At 41.0% G+C, this 25606-nt stretch overlaps 1 non-coding gene across 1 annotated transcript; it reads left to right on the top strand.

The window, feature by feature from the left end:
• Window positions 1-13378: 13378 nt before the first annotated feature.
• Window positions 13379-13485, top strand: LOC112745901 (small nucleolar RNA R71). Its single transcript, XR_003173807.1, has one exon. It is a non-coding gene; the product is annotated as a small nucleolar RNA R71 (small nucleolar RNA).
• The last annotated feature ends 12121 nt before the right edge of the window (window positions 13486-25606 follow it).

The raw sequence follows: 25606 nt of genomic DNA, 5'->3' as shown, positions 1-25606 counted from the left end.
CAACAGTGATCTCTCCCTTCTTAGGAACTACTTGCACCGGGCTTACCCAAGGGCTGTCTGAGATGGGCTAGATCACCCCTGCTTGCCATAGTTTCAATACTTCTATCTGAACCACTTCATTCATAGTTGGGTTCAGCCTCCTCTGTTGTTGTCTTGAAGGTTTGGCATCTTCTTCAAGCAAGATCTTATGCATACACATTGAAGGACTGATCCCTTTTAAATTTGCAAGTGTCCAGCCTATGGCATCCTTGTGTTGTCTCAGCACTTGGATGAGCTCCTCTTCTTGTTCCTTACTCATACTTGAATTTATGATCACTGGTTGGGTGTTGTTAGCATCCATATATGCATACTTCAAGCTGGGTGGTAATGCTTTCAGTTCTAGTTTTGGTGGCTCTGCATCTTTGTTGCTTGTAATGGTTGGCATGATTGAGTTTCTCATGGTTGCTTGTGGTGATTCTCCATCTGGTGCTTGTTCCAGCTCAATGGTTTCTCCACATTGTTCTTCTTCCAAAACTTCTTAAACTATTCGTTCCATGGTGTCTACCAGCATGCATTCTCCTATGGATTCCTTGGGGTAACTCATTTCCTTGAAGACATTGAAGACCATTTTCTCTTCATACAACCTCAAGACTAGTTCCCCTTTTTGCATATCAATGATGGCTCCAGTAGTAGCTAGGAATGGTCTTCTTAGGATAATTGACGTGTTGGCCTCTTCTTCCATGTCCAATAAAACAAAATCAGCAGGAAAGATGAACTCTCCTACTTTCACTAGCAGGTCTTCCACCACTCCATGTAGAAACTTAAATATTCTGTCAGCCAATTGGAGTGCCATTCTTGTTGGCTTGGCTTTCTCAATCTTCATCATTCTCATCATGGTCATGGACATAAGATTTATGCTAGCTCCCAAATCACACAAAGCCTTCTCAATGGTGATGTCTCCTATGATGCAGGGAATTTGGAAACTTCCTGGGTCCTTCAGCTTTTGAGGCAGCTTCTTCTGTATGATGGCGCTACATTCTTCAGTCAATATTATGGTTTCTTTTGCTTTCCAGTTCCTCTTTTTGTGTATAAGCTCCTTCAAAAATTTAGCATAGAGTGGCATTTGTTCTAATGCCTCAGCAAATGGTATGTTGATTTGGAGCCTCTTGAAGATCTCTAGGAACTTAGAAACCTGGCCATCCTTCCCATCTTTTCCCAGTCTTTGTGGGTATGGTCCCTTTGGCACATACGGCTTCAAGATTGGTTTTGGTGGTGGTGGAGCAGGGATTTCTTCTTCATCCTTGTTCCCATGCTTTGCTGCAACTTCTTCATGCTTGTCTTTGCTTGGGGTTCCTTCTTCTACAACATTCCCACTTCTTAAAGTAATGGCCTTGCATTCTCCTCTTGGGTTAGCCATAGTATCACTAGGAAATGTGTGTGTGGGAAGTGGAATTTGTTTGGACAAAATCCCCACTTGTGCTTCCAACTTTGAGATTGCTGCGCCTTGATTTTTCAGATTTGGCCTGTATTCCTCTTGATTAGCATCTATCCTTCTGTCAGTTTGTGCTTGTCTATCCATGAGGGTAGAGACTGCTCCTGTAATTTGTGAGGATAGTTGTGCTATTGCAGCTTCTATCCTCTCAAAGTTGCTCTTGATTTCACATGGTTGTATAGTTGAGGATGGTGCATTTTGGTTGAGGTTGTTGTGTGTGGGCTGGTTACTATGGTATGATGTGTTTTGTGAGTTATGGTAGGGTCTATGGTTCCCTGTTTGATGGTTGGGGTTGTGGTTGAATTGCTGATTTAATGAATGAGGCTTGCTGTGGTCCCGGTTGTGGTTTTGTTGATTTTCCCACCCAAAGTTTGGGTGGTTCTTCCAACCTAGGTTGTATGTCTTAGAGTGTGGGTCATATGGTGGTCTGGATGAATTGTTCATATAATTATCTTGTTCCCAGTCACTTTTAGATCCCAGTGCACTCCCTTCTTGTTGAGGAGTTTGGTCCTGAATGACTGAGGCTTGGTTGGCCTCCATCCTTTTTGTTAGACCTGTTATTTGAGCTGCAATTGCTTTGTTCTGAGCTAACAAAGCGTCTACAGAGTTGAGCTCTAGCACTCCCTTTTTCTGAGTCCTTTCTGAAGCATAGAAATACTCATTTTTATCTACAGTTTCAATGGTCTTCTTCTTGTTAAGTGAGCCTCCTGAAGAATGATCCACAGCCTTCTTTGCTTCATAGGATAGTCCCTCATAAAAGATGTGTAGTTGTACCCATTCATTGAATATTTCTGGTGGGCATCTTCTTGTTAGATCTTTGAATCTCTCCCAGGCCTCATAGAGTGTTTCTCCATCTTGTTGTCTGAAAGTTTGTACCTCAACTCTCAGCCTAATGATTCTTTGTGGAGGGTAAAATCTTGCAAGGAATCTGTTCACGACCTCCTCCCATGTAGTTAGGCTATCCTTGGGGAATGATTCCAACCACTTTACTGCCTTATCTCTGAGTGAGAAAGGGAACAAGAGTAGTTTGTAGATGTCGAGGTGTACCCCGTTGGACTTTACAGTATCACATATCCTCAAGAATGTGCTGAGATGTTGATTAGGGTCTTCTTGGGCACTTCCTCCATATGAGCAATTGTTCTGAACGAGTGTGATGAGCTGAGGTTTCAGCTCAAAATTGTTGGCATGAATTGTTGGCTTTAAGATGCTGCTGCCACAATTTCCTAGGTTTGGGTTGATGTAGGAACCTAAGACTCTCCTCTCTTGCCCATCATGATTTACTGGTCCTTCTCTGGCATGGTTGTGAGCTTCTTCTTCATGATGGTTCTCCATGTTCTCCTCCATGTTTGTTTCAAAATACTTTTCCTCTTCCTCAGCACCAACAACTCTTTTCCCTCTTGCTTCCCTCAATCTAAGGAAGGTCCTCTCAGGTTTAGAATCAAAGGAAGTTGAAGCAAGGCAAAACAAGAGAAGAAAGAAAAAAAATTGAATAAGGAAGTTACTCTTGTTAGAGTAAATGTTAGTGTGAGTGGTGCAATTAATCAAACTGTTAGAGGAGTGAAAATACGAATAATAAAAATAATCAAAGAAGAAAGAGATAGAACTCAAAATAAAAGAAAATAAAAAAATGCTAAACAAGATAAAATAACAAGGAATTTAAATTGCTTAATCTATCTCTCCGATTGATTTAATCACTGTCAAATTTAAGCCAATCCCCAGCAACGGCGCCATAAAACTTGATGAGTCGAATTCACACCCCATTCAAAATTGGTGAATTAGTCCTTTTGGCAAGCGGACTAAAATTATCGTCAAGTAATAACCCACAGTGGAGTGGGATCGTATCCACAGAGATTGGCAAATTCGAGTAGTTTTAATCAATTGATGAATTAGTCAAGCGGATCAATAGGATTGTAGAGTGCAGAATTGTAAATGACATAAATGTAAATGACTAGAATATAAAGAAAAGGAATAAAGTACAGAAATATAAATGGCAGAAAGTAAAGTGCAGAATCATAAATGACTTGAATGTAAACGGGAATGGGGAATTGCTGAATGTAAAAATAAGCTGTAAAGAACTGGATAGATAAGAATGGGGAAATTCTTTGAGATTGCGAGATGTTGTCTCTTTGGATCAAATCTAGCTTATATCCTCTTCAATCACGCAACTCATTGACCTCTTGGCATTCATGATTGATTGAGCCCCAATCCCTTGATGACTCAATCTCTCAGATCTTGATCAATAGCCAATTCCTTGGTCTAATTGCTCATGAAGAGAGATATGCTTGGTCCCTGATTATACCACACACCATCATAGGTCCAAGTAGAGGGAGAATTATATGTCACATATCCAAACACCAAAACCCAGATTCTACTCTAGTGTGAGAAGGGATTTCAAGCATGGTTTCATGTTTCCTTTCCCAAAGTTCTCATGAAACCCAATTGTATTCAATCTCTTTCCCAAGATAATTGAATACTAAGCATTAAAAACGAAATTCCTTCTAGAAAATCAAAGAGAAGATGAAGAGAAGAAGGATTTCACTATCATTCATCCATCAAGTACAACAGAGCTCCCTCTTTCAATGAGAGGGAAGTTAGCTACTCATAGCTCAAAAAGTACTTAAAAGTGAAGTGTAAAAGTAGATCTAAAACTGACTGCTTAACCCCCTTCTTCAGTACTCCTTGGGGGTATTTATACTACTCCTAGTAAAATAAAAAAATTTCAAAAGTGAAAAAGGAAAATTACATTTTGGAGGGAAAAGAAAACACTCAATAAGCATGACTTCTCAGCTGGCGTGTGGCTGGCGCGTCTCTGGCGTGTCACGTAACCTTCATTTCCAGCTTGGCGTGCCACGCCCAATCCTTCAAGTGGCACGCTCGTCCCTCTAGCAACCTTGGTGTGCCACGCCTTCGAACTCAAGTGGCACGCCATAGTGGATTTCTTGTGTTTGCGTGCCACGCCTTCGAACTCAAGTGGCACGCCCCTTGCCTTTCTCACTTCTCTTTGCCTCTGGGAACTTGTACTGGCATGCCACGCCTTCTCTTTGCCTCTGGGAACTTGTACTGGCGTGCCACGCCCAAGGTCTGGCGTGCCACGCCCTTGCTTTTTGCTTGGCTAGGCTTCTCTGGAAAGTTGAACTAGTGTGGCACGCCCAGGGTCTGGCGTGCCACACCCCTCTTGTGAGTGTGATAGCACGGAAACTTGTGTCTCAACAATTTTCCTTCGGCAAGTATACCGAATTGTCGTCAAGTAAAAACTCACAATAGAGTGAGGTCGAATCCCACAGGGATTGATTGGTCAAGCAACTTTAATTAGTGGAATGTTCTAGTTGAGCGAAGCAGAATTTGGTTTGAGAGTTGCAGGAAATTAAATGGCTGGAAAGTAAATAGCAGAAAATGTAAATGCTGAAGTAAAGAGTTGAAAGTAAATGACGGAAAGTAAATTGCAGAATTGTAAATGGGAATGGGGAAGATGCTCATAAAAGTAAATTGCAGAAATTAAAGAGAATGGGTAAGATCAGAAATGGGGATTCATTGGGCTTAGGAGATGTTGCATTCTCCGGATCAAGTTCATTTTCATCTCTTCCTTAATCAATGCATTCATTAATCTCCTTGGCAATCTTAAGTGATCGAATTCCAATTTCTTGGTAATTCAATCTCTCAAATCTTGATCAATAGCCAATTCCTTGGTCAATTGCTCATGAGAAGAGATGAAGTATGGTCACTGATTATACCACATGCATTCCCAAATCAAGTGTTGGTAGGATTATAGTCACCATACCCAACCAAACCCAATTTGGTCCAACATGAGAAAGCATTTCTAGCATGATCTCTTCATTCCTCTTCCAAGGTTCAGAAGAGATCCAAGTTTGGATAGCTTCTTTTTCAAGATAACTACCCAATTGGATGAAAATTGAAAGCTTTCTAGTAAAATCAAGAGAAAAGATAGAAGAAGAGTAATGAAAATTAGTATTGATCCATCAAATTACAACAGAGCTCCCTAACCCAATAAAAGGGGTTTAGTTGTTCATAGCTCTGGAAATGGAAAACAAAGATGGAGAATACATCCTGAAAACTAGAACTAGAAGTGCAGAGAAAGTAAATTATACAGAGAGTAGTTCCCAATTTCCAATCCCCCAAAAGCTTCTTTCTAATTCAAAACTACCCCTATATATACTACTCTTCTGATCTTCTAGTTGGTTCTTCAAGTCTTGGATATGGGCCTTTGGATCTTGAGTTTGAAGCAGTTATCTTCCGCAGTGGGCTTAGCTTTACTTGCATAGAGAAAGTGTGGAGTAGGCAGGGTGTTTAGCTCAGGACGTTAGTGGCGTTAACGTTTAGTGAGAGTGTGGGTTCGAGAACGTTAGTGGCAATCACCTTTTTCACTAACGTTCCTCACCCATGGATAATCCACGTTAACTTCAACGTTAGTGGCACTAACGTGACCACTAACGTTGCCTCTTGGTCCTTCGCACACGTCATTGGGACTCACCTTTTCCAATAACGTTGAGAAACTTCCCTTCCCCTATGTTAGAGTCCACGTTAACTTAGTTAACGTGGCTCTTAACGTAAGCTTGCCAATCCTTCGAGAACGTTAGTGACACTTACCTTTGTCACTAACGTTCCAATGTGCCCCTACTTCCCACGTTAGAGTCCACGTTAACTAGGTTAACGTGGCTTCTAACGTAGTAATGCTAGCCATCTCCAACGTTAGTGACAAAGGTGAGTGTCACTAACGTTGGCTCATCATTTCTCTTATCTACGTTAGCTTCCACGTTAACTAAGTTAACGTGGGAGTTAACGTTGCTTATAGTGGCTTGTGTGGGTTCACTCCAACGTTAGTGACAAAGGTAAGTGTCACTAACGTTGGCGATCACATGCTTTCTCCACGTTAGCTTCCACGTTAACTAAGTTAACGTGGGAGTTAACATGGCTCATTGTGGCTTGGCCAACGTTAGTGACAAAGGTGAGTGTCACTAACGTTGGCTTCTCTTTTGCTTCCCAACGTTAGAGTCCACGTTAACTGAGTTAACGTGGCTCTTTACGTGGCCACTTATGAGCTTGGCCCAACGTTAGTGACAAAGGTGAGTGTCACTAACGTTGGCTCCACTTTCTTTCTTCCACGTTAGAGTTCACGTTAACTTAGTTAACGTGACTCTTAACGTGGGCTATGATGGCTTCGAGGACGTTATTGGTGATTACTTTTCTCATTAACGTTGCAAGCTAGCTCCCATTCCACGTTGGTGGTCACGTTAGTTAGACTAACGTGGCTGCCAACGTGGCTCTTTCTTGCTTCCTTTGTCCTGAAATCAAGCAATACAGTGCATCAAAGTTCTAATCCACATCAGGAGACATGCATCATCCAATTTGTCATCTAATTCATGCAAAATTCTCATGAAATCATGTAAAGTGCTCAATGTATGCTTAAATCAAGATGTAAGTGAAATTCTACCCAAAACTTGCTTATTTTCTAAGAAAATGCATGAAACTACCCTAAAAAAGTAAAGAAAAGGTCAGTGAAACTGGCCAAAATGCCCTGGCATCACAACACCAAACTTAAAGCTTGCTTGTTCCTAAGCAAGTACTGGAACAAGAGAATGATGAATGGAATGCCAAGAGTAATGAGTCATTATTGTGGAGGTCATATCCTTGGTTTTATGGTGGTTTCATGCATAGCAACTTAGGTTCATTCCTTCACTGGCTTTCAGACCTTTATCATGTCCTGGAATACTCACTTGATTGCACCCTATGAGACTCTTATTCATTGATCCTTTTATTGTTTTCAGGGCTTATTTGTGTTCTTAGGCTAAGTGCTCTGTGAGGGGGCGACTCTTTAAAATAAGCTTTCAGCCAGCACTCCCGAACAAGTTGGTTCAAGATGCTAGGTTTTAAGACACCCCTAAGGACTTACTTCCTCGAGTCTCTTTCCCCCATACATACACACCACAGACACATGGTTTGTTATTTCCTTTCTTGAGACCTTGGTGTCCAGCACCTCTTTGGGTTACTAAATGTTCTGTAGCAAGGTTGCTCTTGATAGGGGATTTTCAATTGATAATCCCGGGTTAGTTAACCCAAGTTACCAAGTGATGAAGCACTCCTACCAACTTATTCATCCAATCAGATCCTTGGTACAGGAGCACCACAAACACATCTCTCAAGTTTCAAACCCTTGGTGCCTAGCCTTATTCTTTATTTACTTTTCTTTCTTTTTCAACTCTTATTGTTCTTTTCCCCTTTTTCTTATTAGGATCTTGTTATTTAGCTAGTCTCATGGGGTGTGTTTCAAGCATATGATTCAGAACAGATAGTTGTCTTTCCACCCTTGTTGGTGAACCAACTTCGCTAACTTATGACCACCTCACACACTAAGGAACATACTCCACAATATGAACTCCACTCTGGTCTTTGATAACAAACATTCTCTTTTTATTTGATTCAAAAGGAGACAAGCATACAAGTAAGCAAGGTGAAAATCCAGCAGGTATCGTGGACAGCACACATATGACAAAAGCAATAGAGCAACATTAAACTCTAATCATCTAAACTAATGAGCAACTATAAATCAAGTTCCTTCGGACTTCCAATTTTTTAGCATTTTAAGTATATGGAATTAAGTAACAACACAACCTTCGGGTGATGGTTTCTTGCTATCCCCTTGTTGTCCTTATCCATAGTTTTTGCTCCTTCATTTCCTTGGATGATGGTACACTATTTCCTCAGAAGGTTCCTGCAAAGTTATTGGAAGTTGCTTGTTTCCAAAGCACTTGAGACATAGTTAGCTTGCATGTATGCTTGCGAATTTCTGAACTTAATTTGGTGTCTGAACACCAAACTTAGTTCTTTTGCCTAGTACAACAGATTGCATACTTGTAGAGAACCTCTTATGTTGTTATTAACAAAACAACCATTAGCTTCAGACTAAACTATTGCTAAGTGGTTCCCCTGATTAGTCGGAGCTAGCAATCTGTCATTGGAGTGTAGTGTGATTATAACGAATATCTTTGGTGGAACACCAAACTTAAAACTGCACTTTCACTCTTGGATTTGTTTTGGTGTGGAACACCAAACATAGTTCCTCGCAATACAGGGGAAACAACTTGTGATTTTTATTGAAATGACGATGAAAAAGAAACTACCTCAGGTTGGGTTGCCTCCCAACAAAGAGCTCTTTTAGCGTCGCTAGCTCGACGATTCCTCCATTACTTGAGATGATACTTCACTTTGGGGTTTTCTCCCATGTTGCCCATATAGTGTTTGAGCCTTTGTCCGTTCACAGTGAAAGTCCTCTCCGAACTTTCATCCATGATTTCTATGTGCCCATATGGCGAGACTTTTGTGACAAGAAAGGGTCCTGACCACCTTGATTTGAGTTTGCCAGGGAACAGTCTCAATTTGGAGTTGTAGAGGAGTTCTTGCTGCCCCTTTTCGAAACTCCTTGGTGCCAGATGCAGGTCATGTCTTCTCTTCGCCTTCTCTTTATAAATCTTGGCATTTTCATAGGCTTGAGATCTAAATTCCTCCATCTCTTGCAGCTGCAAGATCCTCTTTGCACCAGCAGCGATGCTGTCAAAATTTAATAACTTGAGAGCCCAGAGAGCTTTGTGTTCCAGCTCCAGTGGTAGATGACAAGCTTTCCCATACACCAGTTGGTATGGGGACATCCCTAGTGGCATTTTGAATGCTGTTCTGTATGCCCAAAGAGCATCATCCAGCTTCTTCGACCAATCCTTTCTTGATGTACCCACAATCTTTTCCAAAATCCTTTTTAGCTCTCTATTAGATATCTCAGTTTGCCCACTTGTTTGGGGATGGTAAGGTGTGGCAACCTTGTGTTTCTCCCCGTATCGTAGGAGAAGAGCTTCTGGTGGTCTGTTACAAAAATGGCTCCCTCCATCACTGATGAGTGCTCGTGGGACTCCAAACTGGCTAAAAATATTCTTCCTGAGGAAGTTCATGACCACCTTGTTATCATTTGTTGGGGTTGCAATAATCTCCACCCACTTGGAAACGTAGTCCACTGCCACCAAAATATACTTGTTTGAATATGAGGTTGGGAATGGTCCCATGAAATCGATTCCCCATACATCAAACAGTTCCAGTTCTAAGATGAAATTTTGTGGCATCTCATTTTTTTTGGGCAAGTTTCCAGATCTTTGGCACTCATTGCAGCTCTTTACTAGTTCTTTAGCATCCTTGAAAAGGGTGGGCCAAAAGAATCCGCTTTGTAACACCTTTGCTGCAGTTCTATCCCCTCCAAAATGGCCTCCATAGCATGAGCCGTGGCAATTCCACAGGACCTCCCGTCCCTCTTCTTCTGAAACACATCTTCTCAGGATTCCATCTGAACATTTCTTGAAGAGATAAGGCTCATCCCAGACAAAATATTTTGCATCATTTATGAGCTTTCTTTTTTGATGTTTGTTGATTTCTGGAGGTAAAGCCCCAGTTGCCTTGAAGTTGGCAATGTCTGTGAACCATGGTGCTTTGTGAACTGTCATCAACTGCTCATCAGGGAAGAGCTCATTTACACTTGTATCATGTGTTCCACCTTTATCATGAGGGATTCTAGATAGGTGATTTGCTACCTTGTTCTCCACTCCTTTCTTGTCTCTAATTTCAATATTGAATTCCTGCAACAATAAGATTCATCTTATTAGTGTTGGTTTTGATTCTTGCTTGGCAAACAAATATTTAAGTGCCGTGTGATTTGTGAAAACAATCACTTTAGCACCAATGAGGTATGATCTAAACTTATCAAATGCAAAAACTATTGCTAGCAACTCCTTTTCAGTAGTGGTATAATTTCTTTGAGTTTCATTGAGGACTTTGCTAGCATAGTATATCACATGGACTAAGTTATCTTTTCTCTGCCCTAACACGGCCCCAACTGCAAAATCAGATGCATCACACATCAATTTAAATGGTAAGTTCCAATCGGGTGGGGAAATAATAGGGGCAGAGGACAATCTCTTTTTCAAATTTTCAAACGCTAGCATGCATGTTTCATTGAAGATAAATGGTGTATCAGATACAAGGAGATTGCTTAAGGGTTTGGCTATCTTTGAAAAATCTTTAATAAACCTTCTGTAAAAGCCAACATGCCCTAAAAAACTCCTAATTGCCTTAACATCACTGGGTGGAGGAAGTTTTTCAATAAGTTCCACTTTAGCTCTGTCCACCTCAATGCCTTGGTTAGAAACCTTATGGCCAAGTACTATTCCTTCTGTCACCATAAAGTGACATTTCTCCCAGTTCAAAACCAGATTGGTCTCTTGGCACCTTTTCAATACTAAGGCTAAGTGATTTAGGCAGCTAGGAAAGGAATCTCCGAATACCGAGAAATCATCCATAAAAACTTCAATGAATTTTTCTATCATATCTGAGAAGATAGAAAGTATGCAGCGTTGGAAAGTCGCAGGTGCATTACATAGCCCAAATGGCATGCGCCTGTAAGCAAACACTCCATATGGGCAAGTAAATGAGGTTTTCTCTTGGTCTCTGGGATCAACCACTATTTGGTTATATCCTGAATAACCGTCGAGAAAACAATAGTATGAGTGTCCTGCGAGTCTTTCAAACATCTGATCTATGAATGGAAGGGGAAAATGATCTTTTTCGTGTAGCTTCATTTAGTTTTCTGTAGTCTATGCACATCCGCCATCCTGTGACGGTCCTTGTAGGAATTAGTTCGTTCTTCTCATTGTGGACTACAGTCATCCCTCCCTTTTGGGCACGACATGAACGGGGCTGACCCAGGGGCTGTCTGAGATCGGGTAGATTACCCCTCCCTGCCATAACTGCATAACTTCTTTCTGCACTACTTCCTTCATGATTGGGTTCAGCCTCCTTTGGGATTGAATGGATGGTTTGGCATCATCTTCCAACAGTATCTTATGCATGCATATGGCCGAACTGTTTCCTTTCAAGTCAGCGAGGGTCCATCCAATGGCATCCTTATGCTTTCGCAATACTTGGAGTAATTCATCCTCTTGATCTTGGCTGAGGGATGAGTTTATGATCACTGGGTAGCTTTCATTCTCTCCTAAGTATGCATATTTGAGAGTGTGTGGCAGTGCTTTGAGTTCAAGTTTGGGTGCTTCTAACTTTTCATTCTCTTCCTTTGGTGCACCTCGTATATGAATCTCTGTTGTTGCAACCTCTTCACTAGACGTTGATCCCTCCTCTATTAACCCTTTGGGTTCTTCTTCTTCAAAACTCTCCTGCATTGCATCTTCCAGTGAGTCCAACCTCATACATTCTCCCCATTGTTCTGGTGGGTAACTCATGGCCTTGAACACATTGAATGTCATCTTTTCATTATGTAATCTCAAGGTGAGATCACCTTTTTGGACATCAATGACAGCTCCAGCAGTAGCTAAGAACGGTCTTCCCATGATGATGGAGGCCTTGGCTTCCTCCTGCATGTCCAACACCACAAAGTCTACTGGAAAAATGAAATCCCCCACCTTCACCAGCAAATCTTCCACTACACCATGGGGGAACTTGAACGATCAGTCTGCCAGTTGTAGGGCCATTTTTGTTGGCTTAGCCTCCTCGATCTTCATTTTCCTCATCATAGCTACTGACATCAGATTTATGCTAGCTCCTAAGTCACATAGAGCTTTCTCCACCGTGATCTCCCCTATAATACAAGGGATCTGAAAGCTCCCAGGATCCTTCAATTTCTGGGGTAGTTTATGCTGAATGATAGCACTACATTCTTCGGTTAGTATCACAGTCTCGTTGCTCTTCCAACTTCTCTTCTTAGTCATCAATTACTTCAAGAACTTGGCATAGAGCGGTATTTGCTCTATTGCTTCAGCAAAGGGTATGTTAATCTGTAATTTCTTAAAGATTTTTAAAAATCTGGAGAACTGGCTGTCATCCCCCTTCTTCTTCAGTTGTTGAGGATATGGTATTTTCGGAACATATGGCTTCAGCTCTCCTTCCTTTTGACGTGAGTTGGAGGTGGGGATTTGAACTTCATCTTGTTCCTCTTTCTTTCCGACTGAATCTTTCTCTTGGGGTTGCTTGGGAGTCTCCTTCAATTCTTTTCCACTTCTGAGGGTTATAGCCTGACACTCCTCCCTTTGGTTTGAGTCTGTATCGCTACGAGGGTTGTGGCTAGAAATTCTCTTGAATAGGTCGCCAATTTGTGTCTCAAGTTTCTTGATGGCAGCATCTTGATTCTGTATATTGGACTGCACTTCTTCTCGGAATGCCTTACTGTCTTGAATCTCTTTGCATATGCCTTCAAGCAGAGTCTCAATTTTGGAGAGTCTTTCTTCAGATGATGGTGAGTTGAGAGTGGATGGGTGAGTTGGGTCATTTTGGTTTTGGTATGGATGTGGAGAGATGTTGTTAGGGTGGTGCTGATATGATCTCTGTGTGGAATGTTGGTGAGCTGCATGGTTGTTGGGGTTGTGATGTCTCTGATCTTGGCTTTAATCTTGTTGATTTCCCCACCCAAAGTTTGGGTGATTCCTCCAACCAGGGTTGTACGTTTTGGAGTAAGGATCATGGGTCTGCCTGGGTGAGTTTCCAATGTAGTTGGCTTGTTCTTGCTCCTCCTCTGCCTCAGCATTCACTCCCTCTTGGGTTGCTGATGAGGTGGTGATTGCTGCCACGTGGTTCCTCTCCATCTTCTTGGTGAGGTCAGCCAGCTGCTTGGTAATAAGCTTGTTTTGGGCCAGCAGTGCATCCACATTGTTTAGTTCCATCACTCCTCTAGTGTTGCCTCTTTCAGAAGCATAGAAATAGTCATTCTCTGCTACAGTTTCAATGACATCTATGGCCTCCTCAATGGTCTTCTTCTTGTTCAGAGATCCCCCAGATGAATGGTCTACTGCCTTCTTTGATTCATAAGAAAGGCCTTCATAGAAAATATGTAGCTGCACCCATTCATTGAATATATCTGGTGGGCACCTTCTTGTCAGGTCCTTGAACCTCTCCCATGCTTCATATAGAGTCTCACCATCCTGCTGCCTGAATGTTTGCACCTCAGCTCTCAGCATGTTGATCTGTTGAGGAGGATAGAATCTTGCCAGGAATTTATTCACCACATCTTCCCAGGTTGCTAAACTCTCCTTTGGGAAGGATTCCAGTCATTTAGATGCCTTGTCCTTAAGTGAGAAAGGAAACAGAAGTAGTCTATAGGTGTTAGGATAAACACCATTGGACTTCACAGTATCGCATATCCTCAGGAAGGTGGTTAGATGTTGATTGGGGTCTTCTTGGACGCCTCCTCCGAATGAACAGTTGTTCTGAACAAGGGTGATGAGCTGTGGCTTTAGTTCAAAGTTGTTGGCATGTATGGTTGGCCTTTGGATGCTACTCCCACAGTTTCCTGGGTTTGGGTTGATGTAAGAGCCTAGAACTCTTCTCTCTTGCCCAGCATGATTTGCTAGACCTTCTCTGCCATGGTTGTGAGCCTCTTCTTCATGCTGGTTCTCCATGTTCTCATCCATGTCTGGTTCAAAGTACTCCTCCTCTTCCTCAGTACCAACTACTCTCTTTCCTCTTGCTTCCCTCCTTAATCTAAGGAAGGTCCTCCCAGGTTCAGAATCAAAGGAAGTTGAAGCCCCGCTTCTTCTCCCTATCATACAACCAACAAGGCACAAGCAAGGAAATATTTGCAGAAAGTACTCTTGTTAAAATTACTGTTAGCGTGAGTGATGCAATATATCAAACAGTTAGTGGGTTAGTGAACTGAATAGTAAATAACTAAGAAAAAGGAGTAGGGGGAAGGGAGGAAAATAACTAAAACTGAAAGTAATTAACTCAAACAGAAATTTAAATCAAACAAAAGAAAAATGCTCAATCTAGTTATCCTCTAATTTAATCATTGTCGATACAAAATCAATCCCCGGCAACGGCGCCATAAACTTGATAGCACGGAAACTTGTCTCTCAACAATTTTCCTTCGGCAAGTATACCGAATTGTCGTCAAGTAAAAACTCACAATAGAGTGAGGTCGAATCCCACAGGGATTGATTGGTCAAGCAACTTTAATTAGAGGAATGTTCTAGTTGAGCGAAGCAGAATTTGGTTTGAGAGTTGCAAGAAATTAAATGGCTGGAAAGTAAATAGCAGAAAATGTAAATGCTGAAGTAAAGAGCTGAAAGTAAATAACGAAAAGTAAATTGCAGAATTGTAAATGGGAATGGGGAAGATGCTCATAAAAGTAAATTGCAGAAATTAAAGAGAATGGGTAAGATCAGAAATGGGGATTAATTGGGCTTAGGAGATGTTGCATTCTCCGGATCAAGTTCATTTTCATCTCTTCCTCAATCAATGCATTCATTGATCTCCTTGGCAATCTTAAGTGATCGAATTCCAATTCCTTGGTAATTCAATCTCTCAAATCTTGATCAATAGCCAATTCCTTGGTCAATTGCTCATGAGAAGAGATGAAGTATGGTCACTGATTATACCACATGCATTCCCAAATCAAGTGTTGGTAGGATTATAGTCACCGTACCCAACCAAACTCAATTTGGTCCAACATGAGAAAGCATTTCTAGCATGATCTCTTCATTCTTCTTCCAAGGTTCAGAAGAGATCCAAGTATGAATAGCTTCTTTTCCAAGATAACTACCCAATTGGATGAAGATTGAAAGCTTTCTAGTAAAATCAAGAGAAAAGATAGAATAAGAGTAATGAAAATTAGTATTGATCCATCAAATTACAACAGAGCTTCCTAACCCAATGAAAGGGGTTTAGTTATTCATAGCTCTGGAAATGGAAAACAAAGATGGAGAATACATCCTGAAAACTAGAACTAGAAGTGCAGAGAAAGTAAATTATACAGAGAGTAGTTCCCAATTTTCAATCCCCCAAAAGCTTCTTTCTAATTCAAAACTACCCCTATATATACTACTCTTCTGATCTTCTAGTTGGTTCTTCAAGTCTTGGATATGGGCCTTTGGATCTTGAGTTTAAAGCAGTTATCTTCCGCAGTGGGCTTAGCTTTACTTGCAGAGAGAAAGTGTGGAGTAGGCAGGGTGTTTAGCTCAGGACGTTAGTGGCGTTAACGTTAAGTGAGAGTGTGGGTTCGAGAATGTTAGTGGCAATCACCTTTTTCACTAACGTTCCTCACCCAGGGATAATCCACGTTAACTTCAACATTAGTGGCACTAACGTGACCACTAACGTTGCCTCTTGGTCCTTCGCACACATTATTGGGACTCACCTTTTCCAATAACGTTGAGAGACTTCCCTTCCCCCTACGTTAGAGTCCACGTTAACTTAGTTAACGTGGCTCTTAACGTAAGCTTGCCAATCTTTCGAGAACATTAGTGACACTTACCTTTGTCACTAACGTTCCAATGTGCCCCTACTTCCCACGTTAGAGTCCACATTAACTAGGTTAACGTGGCTTCCAACATAGTAATGCTAGCCATCTCCAACGTTAGTGATAAAGGTGAGTGTCACTAACGTTGGCTCATCATCTCTCTTATCTACGTTAGCTTCCACGTTAACTAAGTTAACGTGGGAGTTAACGTGGCTCATTGTGACTTGGCCAACGTTAGTGACAAAGGTGAGTGTCACTAACGTTGGCTTCTCTTTTGCTTCCCAACGTTAGAGTCTATGTTAACTGAGTTAACGTGGCTCTTAACGTGGCCACTTATGAGCTTGGCCCAACGTTAGTGACAAAGGTGAGTGTCACTAACGTTGGCTCCACTTTCTTTCTTCCACGTTAGAGTTCATGTTAACTTAGTTAACGTGACTCTTAACGTGGGCTATGATGGCTTCGAGGGCGTTACTGGGGATTACTTTTCTCATTAACGTTGCAAGCTAGCTCCCATTCCACGTTGGTGGTCACGTTAGTTAGACTAACGTGGCTGCCAACGTGGCTCTTTCTTGCTTCTTTTGTCCTGAAATCAAGCAATACAGTGCATCAAAGTTCTAATCCACATCATGAGTCATGCATCATCCAATTTGTCATCTAATTCATGCAAGATTCTCATGAAATCATGTAAAGTGCTCAATGTATGCTTAAATCAAGATGTAAGTGAAATTCTACCCAAAACTTGCTTATTTCCTAAGAAAATGCATGAAACTACCCTAAAACAGTAAAGAAAAGGTCAGTGAAACTGGCCAAAATGCCCTGGCATCAGAGTGAGTGGTTGCCCTATTTGGTGTGCCACGCCACGAACTCAAGTGGCACGCCCCAATGCTTCTCTTCTGAATGACACTAGCGTGCCACGCCTGGCTACTCAAGTGGCATGCCTAAGTGAAGAATGGTGAATAGCGTGCCACGCCTTCGAACTTAAGTGGCACGCCCCACGTAATTTGCCTCCTTCATCCTCTCTGGAAACTTATACCAGCGTGCCACGCCCATGATCTTGTCTTGGTTCCAGTAGTTGGCTTGCCACGCCTCAGCCTTCAAGTGGCATGCCATAGCGAAATGCTAAGGTTAGCGTGCCACGCCTTCGATACCAAGTGGCACGCCCAGTCCTTGCTTTTGGTCCTTTGTGCATTGGCATGCCACGCCTGGTTGCTCAAGTGGCACGCCCAGTCTTCAATTGCCTTCAGGCCCTTCTCTGGATTGTTGTACCGGCGTGCCATGCCATGCTGCTCAAGTGGCACGCCCATGGGTTTGTGAACTCTTCAAGCTTGGCGTGCCACGCCTGAGTTCTCAAGTGGCACGCCCAAGTGACTTCTTTGGGCTGGCGTGCCACGCCTTCGATACCAAGTGGCACGCCATAGTGAAGATTCTTCTTGGGATGGAGAGTTGGTGTGCCACGCCCCTTTGCTCAAGTGGCACGCCCATAGTAGTTGATGGGTCAGGCGTGCCACGTCCCTTTTGTGTCCTCCATTGTGGCTCTCTGGAATTTTGTATCAGCGTGCCACGCCCATATGCATGCTTTGAATCTCTTCTCTGGACTTTAGTACTGGCGTACCACGTCCAGCTCCTGGCGTGCCGCGCCAGTGCATTTTTGTGGCGTTTGCTTCAAGTGTCATGCCAGTTTCACACGCCCAGCTTCTTGTTTTTCTTCTACCCCATTTTTGATGCTTTTCTCACCTGAAATTCAGCACAACTCATCTCAAAGTAGTGTACCATAATATTCATCAAATAATGTATGAATTGTACTGATCAAATGAGATTTATGCTCTTTTATGGTCTTCTTTATGCAAGAAAGAAGGGTAGATGATGCAAGTCATCAGATACAAAAGTCAAAAGATGGTGATGACAAAGAGGAAATAAGTGGACACCAAGAGGTTGTATTGTTACTTGACTGTCTCTAGCTTAAATGTGTTAATTGAAAGTGCAATTGTGCCCCTGTTGATCAGTGTCATGTTAGTCATGATTCATTTGCATTAGGTTGATTCCATGTTTATTTTGGCTTGCTAGTTTAAGTACCTAAGCCACCTCACCTTGCTCGAATTGTATGCTTGGTTCCTAAGTCTAAATATAAAAAAATGTTGTGAAAAGAAAGAATGAAGTCAAACCTTGAAGGATGAATAAAGTTCTGGTGTGTGGTGGTATGTGTTTGTTCATTAGTTGATTCATGAATAAGGTTAGAGGTTAGTGATGAGCGGATAATTTATACGCTTTTTGGCATTGTTTTTACATAGTTTTTAGTATGATTTAATTAGTTTTTACAATATTTTTATTAGTTTTTAAATAAAAATCACATTTCTAGACTTTACTATGAGTTTGTGTGTTTTTCTATGATTTTAGGTATTTTCTGGCTGAAATTGAGGGACCTGAGCAAAAATCTGATTCAGAGGCTGAAAAAGGACTGTAGATGCTGTTGGATTCTGACCTCCCTGCACTCAAAGTGGATTTTCTGGAGCTACAGAAGTCCAAATGACGAGATCTCAATTGCGTTGGAAAGTAGACATCCAGGGCTTTCCAGCAATATATAATAGTTCATACTTTGCCCGAGTTTAGATGATGCAAACTGGCGTTCAACGCCAGTTCTCTGCCCTATTCTGGCGTTAAACGCCAGAAACAGGTTACAAGTTGGAATTAAACGCCCAAAACAGGTTACAACCTGGCGTTTAACTCTAGAAACAACCTAGGCACGTGTAAAACTCAAGTCTCAGCCCCATCACACACCAAATGGGCCCCGAAGTGGATTTCTGCACTATCTATCATAGTTTACTCATTTTTTGTAAACCTAGGTTACTAGTGTAGTATTTAAACAACTTTTAGAGATTTATTTTGCACCTCATGACATTTTCACATTTTACATTGTATCTCTACGGCATGAGTCTCTAAACTCCATGATTGGGGGTGAGGAGCTCTGCTGTGTCTCAATGAATTAATGCAATTACTTCTGTTTTCTATTCAATCACGCTTGTTTCTATTCTAAGATACTCGCTTGTACTTAACCGTGATGAATGTGATGATCCATGACACTCATCATCATTCTCAAACTATGAACGCGTGCCTGACAACCACCTCCGTTCTACCTTAGATTGAGTGTGTATCTCTTAGCCTCTTGGTTCATGATCAGAGTCTTCGTGGTATAGGCTAGGATTATTGGTGGCCATTCCTGAGATCCGGAAAGTCTAAACCTTGTCGGTGGTATTCCGAGTAGGTTCTGGGATGGGATGACTGTGACGAGCTTCAAACTCACAAGTGCTGGGCGTAGTGACAGACGCAAAAGGATCAATGGATCCTATTCCAACATGAGTGAGAACCGACAGATGATTAGCCGTGCGGTGACAGCGCATTTGGACCATTTTCACTGAGAGGACGGATGGTAGCCATTGACAACGGTGATCCACCAACATACAGCTTGCCATGGAAGGAGACCTGTGTGCGTGAAGAAGAAGACAGTAGGAAAGCAGAGATTCAGAAGACAGAGCATCTCCAAAACCTCAATCTGTTCTCCATTACTGCATAACAAGTACTATTTAATTTATGCTTTTTTTACTCTTCATAAATATAATCACTCCTATCATTGATTTCCTAAATAAGAATTACAAAATAACCATAGCTTGCTTCAAACCGACAATCTCCGTGGGATCGACCCTTACTCACGTAAGGTATTACTTGGACGACCCAGTGCACTTGCTGGTTAGTTGTGCAAAGTTGTGACAAAGAATTAAGATTATGAACGTGCGTATAAAGTTTTTGACGCCGTTACCAAGGAATGAACGATCACAATTTCGCATACCAAGTTTTTGGCGCCGTTGCCGGGGATTGTTCGAGTCTGGACAACTGACGGTTTATTTTGTTGCTTAGATTAGGAAAAATTTATCTTTTTAGTTTAGAGTCTCTAAAATTGCGTCTTCTATTATTGTTTTTGTTTGAAATTTTTTTAAATCCTTATTTTCTCTTTTTAAATTTTTCAAAAATTTTTATAAACTAATAATTGAGTTTTTCTGTTTGAGTTTGGTTTCATATTTTAAGTTTGGTGTAAATTGCATGTTTTTGTTTTCTTTTAAATTTTCGAATTTGTGTTCATTGTTCTTTCTTGATCTTCAAGTTGTTCTTGCTATTTTTCTTGTTTGATCTTTAGTGTTTCCTGTTCTGTGTATTTTCTTGTTTTTCTTGTGCATTTTCAAATGATCAGTATTCAAAAAAAAATTAGTTTTTTCTCTGTTTAATCCTTGCATTTGTTGAATGTGTCTATGTTCTTGTGAATAGTTGCTCCTTTGAGTCTTTCTTTCTAAAATCTTTTCAAAAATAATTTTTCTTTGATTAAATCTTGTGTCAAGTTTTAAGTTTGGTATTTTCTTGTTAGTTTTTATTTAATTTTCGAAAATTTATTTTTGGTTTTCTAAAAATTTTAAGTTTGGTGTTCTTTTTTTTATATTCTTAAGTCCTTTGAGTCTTTGAATTTTTGTTCTTCGTGTTCTTATGAATCTTCAAGGTGTTCTTGAGTCTTTCGTGCGTTTTGATCTTAAAATTTTTATGTTTGATGTTCTTTGGTGTTTTTCCTCCAAATTTTCGAAAATAAGAAGCATTAGATCTAAAAATTTTAAGTTTTGTGTCTTTTTATTGTTTTTCTCTTTCCTCATTGAATTCAAAAATATCTTTTCTCTTCATTTTAAATTGAATTTTCGAAAATTACCTTTAAAAATTCAGATTTTTATTTTAAAAAAATCAAATCTTTTCAAAATTCAAAATCTTTTTCAAAAATCATATCCAAAGTTTTTCCAATTTTCTTAATTAAGCAATTACTTTCATTTTCAAATTTATTTTTCTCTTGGTTTTTGAAATTTACATTTTAATTTCTAATTATTTTATTTTATTTTATCTTAGTATTTTTATTTATCTTAGTAATTTGGGTTGTTCTACTCAAATAAAATAAAAAAATTATATTTTCTTTGCAATTCATATCCATTCTATTTTATCCATCATGGACCTAAGTAGAAATGAACAGTCCAGAAGGACTCTGGGGTCATATGCTAATCCCACTACTACTACATATGGGAGTAGTATCTGCATACCTCCCATCAAAGCAGACAGTTTGAGCTAAATCCTCAGCTTATTGTCATGGTGGAGCAAAACTGCCAGTATTCCGGTCTTCCGCAGGAAGAACCTATTGAGTTTCTGGCACAATTCTTGCAAATTGCTGACACAGTACGTGACAAGGAGGTAGATCAGGATGTATACAGGCTGTTACTGTTTCCGTTTGCTGTAAAAGATCAAGCTAAAAGGTAGTTAAACAACAAACCCACAGCAATCATAAGAACATGGAAACAGTTATCAGACAAATTCCTGAATCAATATTTCCCTCCAAAAAGGATGACACAGCTAAGGCTGGACATCCAAGGCTTTAAACAAGAGGATGATGAATCCCTTTATAATTCCTGGGAGAGGTACAGAGTGATGCTAAGGAAATGCCCCTCTAAAATGTTTTCAGAGTGGGTGCAAGTAGACATCTTCTACTATGGGCTTACAAAAAGAGCTCAGATATCTCTAGACCACTCAGCTGGTGGATCTATACACATGAGAAAAACTATTGAAGAGGCTCAAAAGCTTATTGATATAGTTGCTAGAAATCAGCATCTGTACATAAGTAGTGGGTCCTCCATAAAAGAAGAAGCCAAAGCAGTGTCAACTGAACTTGGTCCTCTAGAACAAGTTGCTGAACTCAATCAACAATTGTGCTTTCTAACAAAACAGCTAGCAGAATCCAAGGAGATGCTACAAGACACTAAAAATGCTAATAAAAATATGGAGGCACAATTGAATCAGACAAAACAGCAGTTATCAAAGCAGATAACAGAAGAGTGCCAGGCAGTTCAATTAAGAAGTGGGAAAACATTAAATACCTCACTTCAGAGCAGCAGAAAGCCAAGAAAAGAATAACTGACAGAGGATAAGCAAAATATTATCCAAAATCCCTCTGAGGACAGTAAGAGCCCAGAGAGGAACAACTCTGGTGTTCAAACGCCAAAAAAAGATGCAAAGTTGGCATTAAATGCCCATCCCACACGCAGTTCTAGCGTTCAAACGCTAGAAACAGGCAAGGAGCTGGCGTCAAACGCCCAATGGAAGCTCAGTTCTGGCGTTCAAATACCAGAAATAGGTAAGAAGTTAGCGTCCAACGCCAATCAAGCTTCTAACCCTGGCATTCAAACGCCACTGAGGGATCAGACACACACAAGTGCTGATAAAACCCCTCTAAAAAGGCTTCTCCAACCACCTCTGTAGGAAATAAACCTGCAGCAATCAAGGTTGAGGAATACAAAGCCAAGATGCCTTATCCTCAAAAACTCCGCCAAGAGGAGCAGGATAAGCAATTTGCCCGCTTTGCAGACTATCTCAGGACTCTTGAAATAAAGATTCCGTTTGCAGAGGCACTTGAGCAAATACCCTCTTATGCCAAGTTCATGAAAAAGATCTTGAGTCATATGAAGGATTGGTGAAAAACTGAAAGAGTTCTCCTCACTGAAGAATGCAGTGCAGTCATTCTGAAAAGCTTTCCAGAAAAGCTTAAAGATCCCGGGAGTTTATGATACCATGCACATTAGAGGGTAATTGCACCAAGACAGCTTTATGTGATCTTGGGGCAAGCATCAACCTAATACCTGCATCCACTATCAGAAAGCTTAGTTTAACTGAAGAAGTCAAACCAACCCGGATATGTCTCTAACTTGCTGATGGCTCCATTAAATACCCATCAAGCGTGATTGAAGACATGATTGTCAGGGTTGGGCCATTCGCCTTCCCCATTGGCTTTGTAGTGCTGGAAATAGAGGAGCACAAGAGTGCTACTCTCATTCTAGGAAGACCTTTCCTAGCAACTGGACGAACTCTCATTGATGTCCAAAAGGGGGAAGTAACCTTGAGAGTCAATGAGGATGAGTTTAAGTTGAATGCTGTCAAAGCCATGCAACATCCAGACACACCAAAAGACTGCATGAAAGTTGATCTTATTGACTCTTTGGTAGAGGAGATCAACATGGTTGAGAGTCTCGAATCAGAGCTGGAAGACATCTTTAAAGATGTTTAGCCTGATCTGGAGGAATCAGAGGAATTGAAAGAGCCTCTGAAACTTCCTCAGGAAGAGGAAAAACCTCCTAAACCCGAGCTCAAACCATTACCACCATCCCTGAAATATGCATTTCTGGGAGAAGGTGACACTTTTCCGGTGATCATAAGCTCTGCTTTAAATCCCCTGGAAGAGGAAGCGCTACTTCAAGTGCTAAGGACACACAAGACAGCTCTTGGGTGGTCCATAAGTGATCTTAAGGGCATCAGTCCAGCAAGATGCATGCACAAGATCCTATTAGAGGACAATGCTAAGCCAGTGGTTCAACCACAGAGGCGGCTAAATCTAGCCATGAAGGAAGTGGTGCAGAAAGAGGTTACCAAGTTACTGGAGGCTGGGATTATCTATCCTATTTCTGATAGCCCCTGGGTGAGCCTTGTCCAAGTTGTCCCCAAAAAGAGAGGCATGACAGTGGTTCATAATGAAAAAAATGAACTGGTTCCTACAAGAACAGTTACAGGGTGGCGCATGTGTATTGACTACAGAAGGCTCAATACAGCCACTAGAAAGGATCATTTTCCTTTACCATTCATAGACCAGATGCTAGAAAGACTAGCAGGTCATGATTATTACTGCTTTTTGGATGGCTATTCAAGCTACAACTAAATTGTAGTAGATCCCCAGGATCAAGAGAAAACAGCATTCACATGCCCATCTGGAGTATTTGCCTATAGAAGGATGCCATTTGGGCTGTGTAATGCACTTGCAACCTTTCAGAGATGCATGCTCTCTATTTTCTCTGATATGGTGGAAAAATTTCTGGAAGTCTTCATGGATGACTTCTCAGTATATGGAGACTCATTTAGCTCCTGTCTTGATCACCTGACACTGGTTCTGAAAAGATGCCAAGAGACTAACCTGATTTTAAACTGGAAAAAATGTCACTTTATGGTGACCGAAGGGATTGTCCTTGGGCACAAGATTTTGAATAAGGGAATAGAGGTGGATTAAGCTAAGGTAGAGGTAATTGAAAAATTACCACCACCTGCTAATGTTAAGGCAATCAAAAGCTTTCTGGGGCATGCAGGATTCTATAGGAGGTTTATAAAGGATTTTTCAAAAATTGCAAAACTTCTGACCAACCTGCTAGCTGCTGATATACCATTTGTGTTTGACACAGAGTGTCTGCAGGCATTTGAAACTCTGAAAGCTAAGCTGGTCACAGCACCAGTTATTTCTGCACCAGACTGGACATTACCATTCGAACTAATGTGTGATGCCAGTGACCATGCCATTGGTGCAGTATTAGGGCAGAGGCATGATAAGCTTCTGCATGTCATTTATTATGCTAGCTGTGTTTTAAATGATGCCCAGAAAAATTACACAATTACAGAAAAAGAATTGCTTGCAGTGGTTTATGCCATTGACAAGTTTAGATCATACTTAGTAGGATCAAAAGTGATTGTGTACACTGACCATGCTGCTCTTAAATATCTACTTACAAAGCAGGATTCAAAACCCAGGCTCATAAGATGGGTGTTGCTTCTGCAAGAGTTTGATATAGAAATAAGAGACAGAAAAGGGACAGAAAACCAAGTGGCTGATCATCTGTCCCGGATAGAACCAGTAGAAGGGGCGTCCTTTCCCTCTATTGAGATCTCTAAAGCCTTTCCGGATGAGAATTTGTTCGCCATTCAGGAAACACCATGGTTTGCAGACATTGCAAACTATAAAGCTGCAAGGTTCATACCCAAGGAGTACAGCAGGCAACAAAAGAAAAAATTAATTACTGATGCAAAGTACTACTTGTGGGATGAACCCTTTCTCTTTAAGAAATGTGCAGACGGAATAATCCGTAGGTGTGTGCCTAGAGAAGAAGCATAGAAGATCTTATGGCATTGCCATGGGTCACAATATGGAGGCCATTTCCTATCATACTTATCTTTTCCAAATCACATTTTCTATCATATCTTTTTCAAAAATTTTCGAAAAATCCCACCCCCCTTCCCTTTAAATCCTCGTTCGGCCTCCCCCTCTCTTCCACAATTCGAACTTGGCTCTCCCTCTATCCCTCTCCTTTCCTTTCTTTTGCTTGAGGACAAGAAAACCTCTAAGTTTGGTGTGTTTATCTGTGATCACTAAGCCAATACCCACCAAGATCATGGCTCATAAGGGAAAACAAACCACCTCAAGAGGCAAGAAAGAGAATATTCCAAAACCACTTTGGAATCAAGGGAAGTTCTTAACCAAAGAATATTCAGACTATTACTACAAAATAATGGGTCTAAGGTCAGTGATTCCGGAAGTTAAATTCGATCTGAAAGAAGACGAATATCCGGAGATCCAAGAGCAAATCCGAAACAGGAGCTGGGAAGTCCTAGCTAATCCTGAAACAAAGGTGAGAAGAAATATGGTTCAGGAATTCTATCCTAATCTGTGGCAGACAGACAGGCAGAGAATAGCTGGAATCGCATTCTATGACTATCGAACTCTGGTCAGAGGGAAGATTGTTCACACCCACCTTGACAAAATAAGAGAAATCTTCAAGCTGCCTCAACTGCAAGATGACCCAGACTCCTTTATTAGGAGAATGATGAGACCAAATCAGAGCTTGGACAAAATCCTAGAGGACATATGCCTCCCTGGAGCCAAATGGACAACCAACACAAAGGGTGTCCCAAACCAACTCAAAAGAGGAGATCTCAAACCAGTCGCCAGAGGCTAGCTGGAC

The sequence above is a fragment of the Arachis hypogaea genome, chromosome 14 (assembly GCF_003086295.3).
Source record: "Arachis hypogaea cultivar Tifrunner chromosome 14, arahy.Tifrunner.gnm2.J5K5, whole genome shotgun sequence".
In the NCBI taxonomy this organism is placed as follows: domain Eukaryota; kingdom Viridiplantae; phylum Streptophyta; class Magnoliopsida; order Fabales; family Fabaceae; genus Arachis; species Arachis hypogaea.
The sequence above is the reverse complement of the archived record's forward strand: the minus strand, read 5'-3'. Positions and strand labels throughout refer to the sequence as shown.